Source organism: Lepidochelys kempii, chromosome 11 (genome assembly GCF_965140285.1).
Source record: "Lepidochelys kempii isolate rLepKem1 chromosome 11, rLepKem1.hap1, whole genome shotgun sequence".
Lineage (NCBI taxonomy): Eukaryota > Metazoa > Chordata > Testudines > Cheloniidae > Lepidochelys > Lepidochelys kempii.
In genome coordinates this window covers 41,885,949-41,899,391 of record NC_136390.1, presented here as the reverse complement: position 1 = coordinate 41,899,391, position 13,443 = coordinate 41,885,949, and the positions used below count along the sequence as shown (strand labels likewise).

The 13,443-nt window shown below is 38.6% G+C and overlaps 1 long non-coding RNA gene across 1 annotated transcript; it reads right to left on the bottom strand.

Annotated features, from left to right (window-relative positions):
* Positions 1-593: 593 nt before the first annotated feature.
* Positions 594-8,820, bottom strand: LOC140895654 (uncharacterized). Its single transcript, XR_012154297.2, has 2 exons — positions 5,490-8,820; positions 594-3,929 (listed from the first exon to the last, which is right to left on the bottom strand). It is a non-coding gene; the product is annotated as an uncharacterized LOC140895654 (long non-coding RNA).
* Between the last annotated feature and the right edge of the window lie 4,623 nt (positions 8,821-13,443).

Sequence of the window (13,443 nt, the reverse complement as noted above, 5' to 3'; positions counted from 1 at the left end):
AAGCACTCTATAAATACAGTAGATAATGACATTAGGCTACAAAAGAAAAAAAATTGGGATGGTGGAGGGGTTTATGGTGGATTTTGCAAACTTCATCAGCCCTCAACCACTGATGTTCAGTCCCCAGTAGAATCTCAAAACCACTCTGACTATTGGTGGGCATGGGCTTCTCAATCAACTTTTCCTTTTAGCTCTTTTTCTGAGTAACCCAGAATGCAAATACATGAAATTGCTCTTAAATCTGTTTAGGTTCTGTCAATGCTAACATAGGGAATCCCATCATTGACCTGGCCCTCTTCATTTTTTCTTTGCAGAGAAAGCAAAATGCATTTTATATTGCCCTCACGGTTACATTACATTTCAAATGGTGAAAGTGTGTTAATGTAAAAAATCTTCAACAAGAAGGGAAAATGTTTCCCTAAAACTGTAAAGGGACAGAGGTAGGTTGAAATAGGCATGTGTGTTCTGAATGAATTTGCAGGGAGTTAATTCTGAGTTAATTCCATGCCTTACCATTTTTTATTTCTTTATTTGGTGTAGGCCCTCTAACCAGGGATGTAGCAGAAACATTCACTGACAGGTGAAACAGAGTATTAAGTTTATTTTGAAATGTATTTTATTAAACATAAATAACCAAATAACAATGGAAGTACAACTCCTCTATTAACGTGTGTTAACTATGGTGTTTCTCAGTGGATCAGGAAGGATGATCTAGTGAGTTCTGGACTGGGACTTGAGAGACTTGGGTTGTCACAAAACTTCCTGTGTGACCTGGGACAAGCCCCTTCATCCTCCCCTGTGCTTCAGTTTCCCATCTGTGAAATGGGGATAATACCCTCCCTACCTCACATGAGTGTTTGGAGGATAAAATCCATTATGGGTGTCAGGTGCTCAGATACTATGGTAGTTTGAAATCTTAGGTCATTGCTTTGATAATAAACACTGCTGGAGATCTGAAGCGTTGGTCTTGTTCAATAGTAATATGTCATGAGAGATGAGAATACTTCATCTTGCAAGCTGTAATTGTCTTCAAACAGGGTTAGTTGCAGCAGTGAAGATGTCTGTGTTTTCAGCAGTTGGAAGCGCTCAGATTTGTACCTCCATACAATACATCTGAAATTTTATATAAGATTACAACAGGAGATGTGAGATGCTCTACAAGTTTAATCACCTTTCCCTAGGAAACACTGGCCTAGACTCAGTTTTGGGTGTCTATTGAAATGTTTTCTGTGTTTCTTGGCTGAGTATTTATACTGATGACCAAACTGAATTTGGACAAATGATGGTTGATTCAATGAGAAAATGGAAGAAATGAATAGGGCTCAGCTCATTATCATCCTGGCTTCCAATTTTTTGATGCGTGCTAAACAAAGTGCTACAATCAGCTCCATTGGCCTGCCTGTGAGAAATACTCTATTAACATTTTTAATTCTTATTGATTTCTATTTGTCCAGAGCAATATCTGGCTGAGTTGATTTTTCAGAAGTCAGCTAGTACCATTAATTCTTCTTAATGGTAAGTTACTTTTCCTCAAAAGCAACAAAAAAGGCAGCTGACAAGGTTTTGTGGCACACTTAGAAACCCAAGAAATGGTTTTATATCTGACTTTTTGAAAGCCACTTCTGAGCGGTGCTTTTTCATTTCTTGCAAATAAGTGAATGAAGTGATCTAGCAATGCCTGCTTCACTATTGACAACATTATTGGAGACTAGAGAATCAATTCAGGAGAGCACTTAAGCATGTGTTTAACTTTTAAGTCCATGCTGAGGTACCACTGACCTGGGGCCTTAGTTCCTTGGAAGAAAGAAGCACTTCAGAAAATGCATTGTTCCCTCCTGCATAAAATTAACTTGCAGATTTAATTGACTAATTTTATTATGTGTGTTTGTCTTTCTAGTAATAATACTAGAGTGATTATCATTTATCTGAGAATATAATAGCTCCAGTGACTAACCTTAGTGTCACTAAAAAAATGTAATACTGCTAAATATCTACGGTTTTATCGTAGTATTTAACATAAAATGGGTTAAAATGAAAGTTCATTTGTTAAATTATATATCTACTATTCAACAAGAGCATTGACTATAATTTCTTATACCCTTAACTGTTGAATGACAGAGTAGAAATAGAGGCCTATTCTTCTAACTTATTTTAGACTGGTTTTAAAAACCAGGGAAAGACAGCTGCAATACGTGGAAAAGGATGGATATTTATTTTTCCATAAAATTACAAAATGTAGCTGGTTTAGAAGATTGTAACTTAATGTCATTGCTTAGAGGCATGGAGATTCCTGTTCATGCCAGATCATTATTCTTCTTCTCTCCGCAACAAAAGATTAAAGAAAAACAATCAAAATTCATAAAAGCATCTCAGACTAACATCATACATGTATCACAGCAAGAGGGGCAATAACGCCACACAATACCTAACTTCTGTTGCACTGTCAAAAATGGACACTTCTCTTTTTCTTATAATTAATCTTTTCAGAAGTAGGGAGAAATAATGGGATTTGGCTGCCAATTTCTTTCATTATTTCTTTCTTTTGTGTAGGGTATGAAGGACTGTGAATCAGAGGAGTGGTAGATATGGGGCTGGCATCCAAGGGAATGTATGTATGTGCATTTATTTCCTGAGCAGCTAGAAGCAAGATTGCTGATCTTGAGAGCCAACTTTCCTTGCTACACAACGTTAAGAAGAATAAAAAGTTCATGGATGATATTTTTAGAGAGGTGAGCATGCCAAGCACAGGAGGGTCTGAAGTGTACAGTGTAGAAGATAGTTGTAGATGAAAGATAAGTTACTGTGGATAACAAAGGGGAAAAAAAGGCAGAGCCATCCAGAAGAGACTGTGAATACTGAAGTGCAATAGTTAAGACAGTTCCTCCGTGTAAGCACTTGAAGGCAAAGCAAGCCTGCAGAAATTAACTAAACAAAATCAGTCACCCCATCAAACATGCCCTGACTCAAGAAGAGGAAAGAAATGGATATAACAAAAAGCAAGCATTAAAGTACATAATCTAAGCTTTCAGCATGCAGTCTTGATTGTGCATTTCTCACAGTTTCCGTTCTGGAATCCCATGTAGAACGGAGAACATCATAGAGGGACACACTCCTAATTGGAGTTGAAAAGCACCTGTTAGTTCTGACCTGTGTTGGAACCTGATGACAAAGAAGCAGGCTAGTGTCTTTTATTTAGGTTAACACAAGCTGTAATAAAAGAGCAGCCATCCTGGGAACCCTTGAAAACTTTCAGAAAATGCACTAAAATAAACAGACCTGTCAGTTCCCAGACAGCAACTCAAATACACAGTGATAATGTGCTATAACTGAAATTACTCAAACACTCCCATCCTTAAAGTCCCACACTCCCACTCCTAAATGCCCATCTCCTCAAAGAATTTCCATCCCTTGATAGCATTGGTACCTTTGGAGCTGCCATCCAAGACAGGAGACTGCCTCACTCCCAGGTTTCAAAAGTGCATGACTACCACATCTCTCTAGGAGTCACTTCTGATAGCTCAGCAGAGCACTGGTTCCAAGGGACACATGCTGCCCCGTGAAGAATGGGACAGCCTCTAAATCCTAGAGTTTAAAGCATGGGAGGGGCCAGAGAAGCCTTCAAACAGCACCCTACAGGAGTAGAAGTCCAGCATGGTGATGTTCTGGGTGTTTTATCCCTGCCCATACCTTGCTGTAGCAGTTCTGGGAGTCTGAGCTGCTTCTGTCTGTTCCCAGGGCTGGGAGTTAAAGGGGAGGTCACTGTGTATGATGACCTTATGGAGGACTTCCTGATGGAGCCCAGGAGCGGGAAGGCTGGGTTACCCACTCCACCATGCTGTAACAACCGCTGCATTCTAAGGGCTGAGTCCATCCCAGAGAGTCTGAGCTGTTCCGCTTCTGCTACATCTTCATTATGGGCAAACCCAACTCTGCATGGAAAAAATCATAGGAAACTACGATGGGCACAGTTGTACATTGCTGTGTAGGAATCTCTCTTGCAGAGGATGATAGGGTCCTTGGATGTGAATAGTATGCCAGATTACAAATGGGATTAGATGTTTAACTACAGTGAGTCTTGCTAACATAAACAATATTAAACTAATTGTGAGACTTGAGAGCAAGAAAGAATTGTCCGCATTCCCTGGGAAACAGGGATCTTGGAATTCCCCCCCCCCCCTTCCTCTAGACCACTGGCTAGGAATCATCAGTTAGGATATGATGAGAACATCCCAGACCTCTAAATTTCCTGCAACTGTGGCTGATTTTGATAGAACTTTTGTCATTCCTGCCATCTTGGTTTCATCTTATCGGGTATATGAAATCAGGAATTATTTAAGACCAGGATCTCAAAAGTCTGGCCAAGCTTCACCCATTCTTAGCATATTGTAGGATAAGGCTACTTTGAAAAGATGGCTGATTTCAAAGATTTTTCTTTTCCCTTTAAAAAACACAAACAAACCTCCTGCCATATTCTGAATCAGACAGTTTTAAAGACTAAAAATCTGACAGAAAAAAAACTTGTGGCATGTGCACAAAAAATAAAGAGCACTAACTTCTTTGAGGGGGAGGGTAAGGGGGCGGAGGAAAGGATAGTTTCAGTTTGATTTCAATATTTGGAGGGGCAGTTCCATTCAGGCTAATGGGGCTCATTGGGGAAGGGCAAATTCTTGCAGTTTGGGGTGCAACACCAGCCCTGCCCCTCCCCAACTATACCCATAGATAGATTAAACCATTCTAGGGAAACATACCCAATGTTAAAGGTCAAATTTTGTACAAGGCAGTTTATGTGCAGGATTCCCAATCTTCTTAAGTGCAATTTATGCTATTGAAAATCAGCCTTTAGAATTATGGAATAAAGGCTATATTGAAAATGTGTCCTGATCCTGCAAACATTCATGCCAATGCTTAACTTTAAACACTCAAGTAGTCCCATTGACTTTGATTACTTGCATGAACAGAGTTCAGCATGTGCAAAAGTGTTTGTGGGATCTGGGTTCTGAGATGAAATCCTGTCCCCATTGAAGTCTCTGGGAGTTCTACCATAGAAGTCAATTGGACCAGGATTTCACCCTTAATTTGCAATTAACGGACATCATAGTCCTAGGAAGAGTGTTGTTGTTTTGGTAGCACTTCAATAATCTAGATATTACCTGGCCCTCAAGACATTGAAAAATATTTTTAGAAAATAATACAGAATTATTCTAACTCCTATTAATTTTCAGGAATAGAAGGACATGTGCAAAGTATAGACATTTGAGAGTGATATTATACTGCGAAGGCTGGCAAATAATGCTGGAATAGGACCAGTTTAAAATGACTGGGAGTAAACTGGCGCATGGTCTGAGAAGTAGCATGAGCAACAGTCAATGGTGATCTTCAGAAGTGATAGTGGAGAGGTTGTGTTTTTATTGTATTATTTTAATAAACAATGCACACGGAAGACCTGAGGTTGGCTAGGTTTTTTAAATTCCATTAGAGTTTTACTTTACCGAGGTCAGTGTGAAGTTTTGTTGTTGGTTTAAGTCTCTCAGATGTGATATTTTCAGTCCTGAAGTGAGGGAGTAGAAGGATGTTGTATTTTCCTCCTAGTTGTTTCTAAGTAAGAGAACTGTTTTTATTACCACATATTTAACTTTGACAGACCCCAGTGTTTTACACAGTCAACTGAACTTGCCAACCTCTGTCAGGTATTTCTTGGTATTTGTGGTGATCGTAAACCTGGCTGTCACTATTTTGCAGGAAAAACATGGTAGACATATGAATTACCATGTGTCTTCCATTGTTTTTTTAAAAAAATCCTTATCTTCTCCCCCAACTCAACCTCCCCAACCCTTTCAGCCTACTTTATAGATCACAAAGAAGCACAAAAAGGCACAAAACCCATCCCCTTTCCTGATCACTTTAAAAAGAAAAGTAATGAAGAAAGTAGTAGTGAAAATAGCAAACGGTTTATACATTAAGGCCCTAAACCTGCAAGCTGCTCCACATGGGTGGATCTCTGCACCTGTACAGATCAATTTGCAAGATCAGGGCCTAAAGGGTCACAAGCTCCAAGGAACTGTTCAAGAAAAGGAACTGTAGTTGATATTGGATAGAAACTGAGACCCTCAGTTCACTGTTCCATACAGATAGGAAAATTCACAGAACAATGGAATTTATAAATGGCAGGGAAAAAACACATAACAGAAGCAGCTGTAAAAATGTCTACTAAGCTCACACCTAGGGCATCATGCACAACTTTCAGTATTATTAGTGTTTGGGAGGAGAAATGAGGTAATCCAATGATTCTACAAGAGACATCAGTTTGAGAGTTAACTAGTTTATTCAAATAATCAAAGAAAAGTCTCCAGTTGATTGGTAAACTCAGGTTTTTACCTTTGCCCCCACAACCCAGTCTCTTCCAGCACCATGTTGTGGATTTGAAAAGCTGGACTTTTAAAATGGAGGCCATGTCATGTGCGTGGCTGGCCCTCATTTGAGTGTTTCACTCCAGTGTAGCAATATACATGTGTATAACAAAAAAACCCTAACTTTTTTTCTTACAGTACCTATTGCATACTAAATTCCATTGCAAAGTATTTAAAACTCCTAGAAACTTACTGTTTAATCTTTTCCTGCTAGAAATGTTAGGCTTGTTTTACTTTCAGATTTCACCCCTTCCTGGCACCTACTTATTGAATTCTCCTTTTAATGTGTTTCCTTTTATCATGTGGGACCATTTCACTGGTATTTTCTAGCAGAGGAAGGGCTCGTCTGCTTTCATGATTGAGAGGGTTTAAATTCTTTTCATGGAATCAATATCACTTAACATAAAAAACTTTTCTAATTAGAAAGTGAAGAAATGGAGAGGAAACAAGAGATTTGCCAGACTCCATGTAAAATAACAAGAGATGCATTTTTCCAGCAGGTAAGTCTCCACTATTTTTTTATTCCTATTATCCCATAGGCTGTTCTTATGTGGAGGATAGAAGGATCGTCTGATGTACACTGTTGACAATGGGAGCCACTATTACGGACCTTTTCCAGCAAACACTTTACCTGGTGTATATTCATTTGCAACAGTACATGTTGTGCCTGGTAGTTTGTAGGATCAGGTCCTATTAAGAATACAATCCATTCTGATAATATTGGAGGGTACAAATTGAAGAAGTACAGAGAAAGCAACGTGGATAATAAGGGGCCCAGAGGTTAACTTCTAGGAAGTTAGAAAAATTAGATTTGTTAATTTAGTAAAATGGAGATTACAAGGTGAAATGAATGGGTAATATCCTGACTTCCGTGATCTCACCTGTGAAAAGTACAGGTTTTTTTTCTCCCTACCACCAATAAAAATGTTCTTGCTTTGTCCAGAAAGTGAAAGGAGTATAAGACTACTTTCTCTTTGTAGAAAACAAATTGCTGCTTTGCATTACCTGATAATGTTACTTTGGTAACTTATTCTGTCTACTAATTAAATAATAAAGCTGTTCAAATTGTAGAGGAAAATAGCTAATGTACTCTTTATTTACATGTATGAATACAGAATCAAAAGCCAGGCAACAGGATGAATAAAAAATGAAAATGTAAATTGCAAACTCAACTTTGAATAGTTACTTCTCCTTGGTAAAAAAGAAACTACTAAGTAAAAAGGAACAAAACTTGCCCTGACTCAACTGTTTTAAAACACTAAGGAATAGTGAACTGCCAGGGGCTGAAACAACGTCCCAGATGATAGACAGTCCCTTTATTTACAATATATAGAGTCTGAATCACAGAGTCTCTGAAGGTCCTGCTCTTTGAAGATCTGTCACTTATGCTGGCTAAGGGTCAAAATCTCCTTTGTGAAACAATGTAGTACTCTGTGCACTAGTGTCTGGATACATGTCTTAGACAGCTATTCTCCTGATGACTTTCATGTTATTTCCACATGGGATACCCCACACTGACCTCCAGCCAAATGCAGATAGTATCTCAGGAACTGATGCAATTCCATCTTCTCATTCTGGTTTGCTAATTTCCTGGGGCTTAGTGGACTTTAATTTTTTCCTTCCTCCTGGCCAGCCCCTCATTGAGTCTGAATGGATCAAATGGAAAAAATGGTGTTCTTAATCAACTGTAGGGCTACCCACTTGAGACATGGGCCAATCTTGCCAGTGGCTTCCTCCAAATGCTAGAGTTCTCCTTGACCTACTTGCTAATAGTTAGCCATGGCCCTTGTTGGCTAGCAAGAGATAGAGGTTAGTACTTTCACAACTGCCTTCTCCATTCAGAACAGCAATCTACCCTTCTAAAAAGCAAAAGAGCCTCTCAAGTTCCATTACCTTGACTGGGATTTTCCTTACAGACAGAGCTCCTTCATGAGCTGTATTTACCAGGCCACTTCCCTGGACTGCCTTCTGACTCTCAGATAATTCTAGGATGGGGGGGTGTCCAAGTACCTAGAGACTCATGGCAGCCTGAATACTAAGGTAGTGCTTTTCTGACCTTTCAATATTATGATTATTATCTGAATTACTGTGGCACCCAGGACCCCAGTGTGCTAGATGCTGTAGAAACACAACAGAAAGATAGTCCCTGACCCAAAGTACTGCCTGAAACTCAACTCTGCTCACTGGTTGCAAATTTCCTGCTCAAACAGCAACTTATCACTGGATCCGTGGTTGTCTTCTGGGTACCAATGTTATGTTCCTGACTAACAGCCCTCCCTGTTGACTCAAACCAGCAGAGGGATCCTTTTTGTGACTTCCTCAGCCAGAACCAGATCTCAAGGTTACTGAAGTCAATTGAAGGATTCCTATCCATTTTCATAAAAAGAAAAGGAGTACTTGTGGCACCTTAGAGACTAACAAATTTATTAGAGCATAAGCTTTTGTGAGCTACAATTATGCTCTAATAAATTTGTTAGTCTCTAAGGTGTCACAAGTAATCCTTTTCTTTTTACGGATACAGACTAACACAGCTGCTACTCTGAAACCTATCCATTTTCAATGGGCTTTGGATCAGGTCGCCAAACTGTTGGTCATGCAGCTGGCTCAAACTACTACTTGCTGGCTTCAGGAGGCCTCTACAGTCACCCCACCATCTCTTTGAAACTGGTACTCCAACTTTGTTATGCAAATAACCCCCCCATCTAATGTAGAAGGAAAGGGGAGAATATTTAGAAAATAGCAGCTAAAGGCTCTTTCTCATTTACTACAACCAAAAGAAAATTGCTGGTAGGAGGAAGGACTGAAAATCAGGATGGAGTTGGGCTCTAACAAGTTTAATAAGTTTGCCTCTGACCTATGTTACTGCTTTGTTTTTAGTTATGCTGACAATGTGCTTGGCACTTAAACACAAAAGAACGCATGGTCCTCCAAATTTTATTATAATATTAAACAACGGACTGAAATACACGATAGAAAATGACAGGATTTTAAAAAAAGTGTCTCTGTGTGGTATCTGGACCTTCCTGCTCTGAGTAACTTCTTCAGGCACAAGACTTATTTCTGCCTTTTCACCCTTTCGTCAAAGCTGTGTGATTTAAGATGACTTATTGAATTGAACCCCTACTGATTCTTCAACTTCATCTTAACTCCTAGCCTTCAAAAGTAAGAGACCCTGGATGTCCGCTTCCCTAGTGACAAAGAACACATGCCATCTTCAAATTTTTTTCTTTCTCATCTTACCTAGTTGTATTCTAGGATACTGCATGCCATGCACACACCTTCAATGAGGTATAACATAACATGGATGTCCCAAAACTTTGAATTGAGCAGGTATTTTTTTAAACAGAAAGTACTTTTAGACAGAAGAGTTGTATGGCTTCGTATTGGAAGTCATGTTAAGTGGTACTCTTCCATTTGAGTTCATACTGAGCTGATCTAGCATGCTCACTGTGCTGCTGTAGGAGCTATAGATTTGATGAAGCTTAAATTACAAGGGGGCAGGACATTCCTTTGAAGTGACACTTCTGCAAAAGTGGAGGTATTTTAGTGTTCTGCCCATATTCCATCTTATGTAATTAAATTTGACCTTTCTAAACTTCCTCTTTAGTTCAACAATGTATATTCTTCACTTCCTGTCCTGAACTCTTGCTAAAAGAGCTGCTACATTCACCCTAGAAATGCATGTATTTCCAAGGTATGGAATGAGATTACATAGATATAGGACTTTATTCAGCCCTCAGTTACATCTGCTTTCTCCTGTGTTGGTGTAACCCATTTGCAGAAAATCTACCCAGCCTATTGTAGGGGGCCTGCATTTGGCCATAAACAGCCCGAAAATAGAGGCACTAGCTTAACTGGTTATGGCCAAGTTGTCTGGAGTACATGCTGACTCACTGCATCTGCCGGGTAACCACTGCTGGCTTGATTCCTGTGGAATCCAGATTACAATTCATAGCTGCCCTCGGGAAGCTGGGGTGGAAACTCTACCTACCCTTCTCTGACAGTGAATCCCCCTATTAGACCACAGCAGCCCCTTCAGTCCTGGGGGTGCAATTTGCACTCCCTATGTCTTCAATGAATCAGGCTCATAGCATGTAATGCATTTGACTCTTTAGGGGAAAGTCAGTCTATAAATTATGTTGCATATCTCATTGCCACTTCCTGGACTGTTCTGGCTATGTAAATTTGTTTAAGATATTAGAATTAGCTAGAGAACTTTCTTTTGTGATCCTGGTTTCCTTGTTTCTTTCTCTCTTTTTTTTTTTTTTGCCTTGAAATTTGTCATCTCCTGATGTGACCATTATAGAAAATACTTAGAATTTTAATAATAGTTGTTTATTATCAATAGATTCTCCCCCGCCCACCCTTGCAATTTCTTTCCTTTCAGGCCTTTTTTAAAGACACTTCACACATTTCTTTGCAACTTTCCTTTCATTTCTCAACTAACCCTCCTTTTAACACTTATTTATCCTTTAATATTACCAGTCCTCCTTTTTACCTGATTTTTTTTTTTTGTATACCTCTGCAGTGTCCCAGTAGTTTTACTTTCTCTAATAGAAAAAGCTACTTCCACTCTTTAAATGGTCAGAAGAGAAGCTGAGGGAGCTCCACCCTAGGACTGAACATGATTGATAAGGGAATATTCCAATTAGAGTTTGGATAGTTGATGATAGTCTGGCATTTGGGCTCAAGTAAGGAGAGGATGTGAAGACTGATACTGTGAGAAAACAAAATAATTTGAAAGAACAAAGGGAAAAGAAGTCTCTTGTAAAAGAAGCAGGAAAATAAGCACTGTGGTAGTGGGGAAAGAAGAAGGTCTAGAAAAGTAGTTTTAAGATAGGTAAAATAAAAAGTAGCTTACAAATAAGTTTGACTAGTACTAAATCAAGCATGAAAAACAGCATGAACAAATATACAATTTTCATAATGAGTAGGACAAGTAACTTGCCTAGAATCAATAGTCCCATCAGCAAAATGGCAGCAAAAAGCCTGCCATTAATAACACTTTTACCTGACCAGGATTTAGTTTGCAGACTTTTTTGTTTGTTTGTCAAAAAACTGGACCGAATACTGTTTCCTGTGACAAGCCCTAGCCAGCTCTGTGCTGATCTTTCATTTGTATAGCATTTCGTATAATGAGGGCTCAATCAGGATCGGAGTCTCTGAGAACTATGATATGCATGTTAAATTACAGTCTGTAGCCACTTTCTAACCAGTGTTATGAAGCCAGTTTTTATCTAATGGACTCCAATCCTTACTCTATTAGGTAAACATAGTAAATTATGTATACTGCATCACTCACTTGCTGTAATCCCAAAGGAAGTTGGACTTCTGGGTTAGGGAAGATACTAGGAATGTTAACCGGAAATAGACTATGAGGAATAATTTGGTTACCTAAAGAAAGCTGACATGGATTCACAAGAGGGTGATCATTCCTATCTTCAAGTGCAAAAGAATTCCTTGACCAAATGACACCGTTGATCAGCAGAAGATATAGTCGTCATTTATTTTGGATTTAAGCAAATATTTTGATGCGAACAACTAATTTACAGTGTGTTAACCAAATACTAAGTTTGGCCCCCTGATCCTGCAATTGGATCTACGGTATGTGGGTGGACCCTAACTTCAGAGGTTCACCTGCATGGATCTGATTGCAGGGCCAGGATCCTAAATATCAGAACTAGAATGAAACACACTTTGGGATGGAAAGATTAGACCATCAGCATTGGGATCATGAATGAAAGAGCATACAATAAACTGATAATACAAAACTGGAGGGAGGAACAGTCAATATAAAGGAAGAATTAAATGACTTGAGTAAACTAGCACCATATGCAGAAGGTGGGTAACAATTCAATATCAACAAATACAGTAAGTATAAGCTAAGGACAGGTAAAACAACACAAGACTATTCTAAACAGCAGAAATTATTCAAGTACTATGTAACAAGTCATAACTGGAACATTATATAAATTAGAGGTGACCTGTAAAGGGAGAAAAGTTGGACTTGTTCTCCTTTTTTTAAAATGCCTTATGATATATAGCAGTGGTTCTCAACCTTTCCAGACTACTGTACCCCTTTCAGGAGTCTGATTTGTCTTGCATACCCCCAAGTTTCATCTCACTTAAAAACTACTTGCTTACCAAATCAGACATAAAAATACAAAAGTGTCAAAGCACACTATTTTTGAAAAGTTGCTTACTTATTTTTACCCTATAATTATAAAATACATGAATTGGAATACAAATATTGTACATACATTTCATTGTATAGCATATTGTCTGTATGAAATTTTAGTTTGTACTGAATTTCCTAATGTTTTTTACGTAGTCTGTAGTAAAAATAGGAAAATATCTAGATGAGTTGATGTACCGCCTTGGAAAGCTTCCGAGTACCCGCAGGGGTACGTGTACCTCTGGTTGAGAATCACTGATATACAGAATACCTAAATAGGTCTGGCACTTTTCCTCCTTTGGCTTGTGTCTTAAATTAGAAATTCAGGTCCTGTCAAGGATATAAGAGTGTACACTGTCTACACTACAAAAAATATTTATAGTTTGAAAGAGGGCATCATGTGCTGACAAACTGTAGCTGAACACTGTCTATAAGTATAGACATACAAACTGCTCAACTCCAAGTCTCGTATGTCAGCATTAGTGTGAATTTTCCTCACAATTTCAACTCACATTTCCAGAATGTTGTGTTCATAAGCTATAAAAATTATAAACTCCAAATCATCTTAACCAGCTAACTATATATTAGATGTATTGTTTAGCTTCCCAATAACAGATTCCAGGATGAAATACCAACAGAAAAATCAAAATCAAAACAAAAACAGAAATTCCAAAATGGAAAAGGTTTTTTCAGCACTTAAGAAAAATGAATTGTGAAAAATGGTTTTGGGAGTTTAACTGCTTATTGGTAAAACACTTAGGATAAAACTACAGAAGGAATTCTCAGCATGATAACTAAGTGAGGACAGTTAAGACTGGAAATATTTCTGGAAATGTTCATTGACAGGGAAGGTGGAGATGG